The sequence below is a fragment of the Patella vulgata genome, chromosome 6, assembly GCF_932274485.2.
Source record: "Patella vulgata chromosome 6, xgPatVulg1.2, whole genome shotgun sequence".
In the NCBI taxonomy this organism is placed as follows: Eukaryota; Metazoa; Mollusca; class Gastropoda; family Patellidae; genus Patella; species Patella vulgata.
Window position 1 is genome coordinate 30,730,202 of NC_065884.2, and position 2,640 is coordinate 30,732,841.

A 2,640-nucleotide genomic window follows, 5' to 3' on the forward strand; every position below is an offset into this window, starting at 1 on the left:
TTTCGAGTCGAGTTGTTTAATACTATATAATAGTCTGAGAAATACGGAAATAACATTTTACCCTCTTCTCAGTACCAAAACTCCTACTGTCGGTTTCGTTTCCCAATATATTTACAAAGATGATTAGATGAACGACCCGGAATCTATTAATGCCCAGTTTGGACAATAATCATGTCATACTGATGAGTTTCTACCTATTGAGCATATAATTGTATACATCCACATTCCATCCGGGGGTATAAATATGGTCGTCACCCGCCTGTTCTTCCAGAATTCCTTTAAACGTTATACGTTGAAATGTTGTCGTATAATGTCCGTCATCCGTGTCCGTCCGTCTGTCCGTCATCCACAATTGCTTGTAGGCGTTCTAGAGGCTAAAATGAATATCCGATTGACGTCAAATATATACACGGGGTGGTCATGAGATAAAGAAGCCTATTGATTTTCACCGATTTCCGATTAACTTTAAATTTATACACAATTGGATGCTCTCAAGACCAAATTAATTTATCATCGGATTGACTTAATATTTATACACAGTGTTTAAATTCGTGAGACGACGAAGTCTATTGACTTTCAACATTTTCCGAAAATTACTGACAGGGTTATTGGACGCTCTAGAGACCAAAGTTATCATGACTTTATACACTATGATTATGGTCATGAGACGATGGGGCCTAAAGTTGTGGTCTTTGATTACTTCTAAAAATCTTTAACAGCTAAATTCGTGATAATTACTCAATGGGCTTTTATACTCTTAATCGGATTTTAGTGTGTTGTATATGTTTTCGTTATCGACAAAAGAAAACATTCACAACCTTGTTGACTGTCTACCAACTTATCTTTCGACTAATCATAATAAGTAACCTTGCTAAAATTTAATGTTGAGTTATTGTCCCTGACACCGGGACCTTTAATGCGATCTATGGGTAGCTGTGTAGAGATTCTTTTTAAAAGCTTATCAGGAATGTTAGGCCAGTCGTAAAGAGGAGCCGTATCGAAATTCTGAGGTGCTCATTAATGTTTTCATTCTGTTGAACATTTGACAGTGCGATTCCCAAAAAAAAGTAGTGGTGATTTGTACCTGTAATTGAACTAAATTTATGCCTACTAAAACCACATATCATAATTGGGATGCCTGATACTATTTGATATATTTCTTACAACACGTAATTGGTTGTTTATTACCAATAACACAGATATTGTTTGTCTCCGTGCCTACCAAAGCATGGCCAAGAGAGTGAGTTGTTTCTCACTGTCTCTTACCCGGAAAATTTAAACACAGCACTTTAAGATGATGCTGGTGTGCTTATATTTGTAATTGCTTCTACTTCTACTTTTTTCATGATGTACTCCGTCTGTTTATAGGTACCCCACCCTCACCTCTTTTTGCATGACTAACTTTTTAACTGTTTGGCCCACAATCAAAGGATCGGGATAGTCAATATTCTTCAATATTTTTATTAGAGTATTACTAGTAGTCCAGGAAACCGAAATGAAATGGGGCTTAACGTATTTCTGCACCGATTGGGCTAACGCATATGGGTGTATGCCATGCCATGCAGTGTGCTATAAGGGATATTTTGCACGGACCGTGGCGCTACGGACTACTCTTATTTTCGAATTTCAACTGCCAAGGGATCTTTTACATGCTCGCCAACGTGTACACGAAACCTTGAGTTTTGTTCTATCCGTACTTCTAGACGCCGTACTTGTCAGATCCCCAACCTGCATCACTAACCGACGAAACCACGCTGGAAAATCCCACGGATGAACTTAATCTGCCAACACCGGGATCGAACCCGAACCTTCTGGTTAGTGAGCCAGTGCATTATTCACTGAGTGACAGTGGCTTCCCTCCGTAGACCACCCTAGTAAATCTCTCATTGGTGTTTTAATGTTAAATCCATGCCATGGCTTGGCCTATAGCAATTCCTATACGCCCACATTGTCGTCACCATTCTTCTCCGCCCATCCCCTTTCCCGATTGATTTCAAATTTATCCAGTAGTTTTGTTCATGAGCCTTTGTTCGTGAGTCTTTTGATTTTCAACAATTTCCGATATTTACAGCAATAGTTATGGCCCTAGATCACATTGGAAAATCTTCTAGGCGCTACAGTTACCATCCGATTGACTAACATATGGTTCAATTTTATTTCAATATTTCGCTTGCGCGTAGGGGTTTTTAGCAGTGGGAGGAAACCGGAGGACCCGGTTGGACAGACGACCCCACTCCTTGTCACGTACAACCGGGGAATCGAAACCCCGCCAGCTGACTCAATGAAAGATTTTATGATACTGCGGGCACACACTAACCATTCGACCATCCACCCCCACCCCCACCGACAAAAGAAATAAAATAAGCAACAATGGGAGGCCGTATGGGCGACTTAGCTGCCGTGGGCTTATGTTTCATTGCAAGAGCCCAACGTGTCATTATTATCTGTTAAAAAAATACTGAGGGGGTTGGGGCGAGGTAAGCATTGCGCCTGGTCAAAGGATTGTAAATTCAAACAGGCTTTTCTGATTTTAAACCGAAAAGTTAACATGCAAAAGGCGCAATAAGGGGGAAATTGCTAAAAAATATGCGATCTACATTCATAAAATCATTGAACACAGTAATAGTCTTAATCTTCATG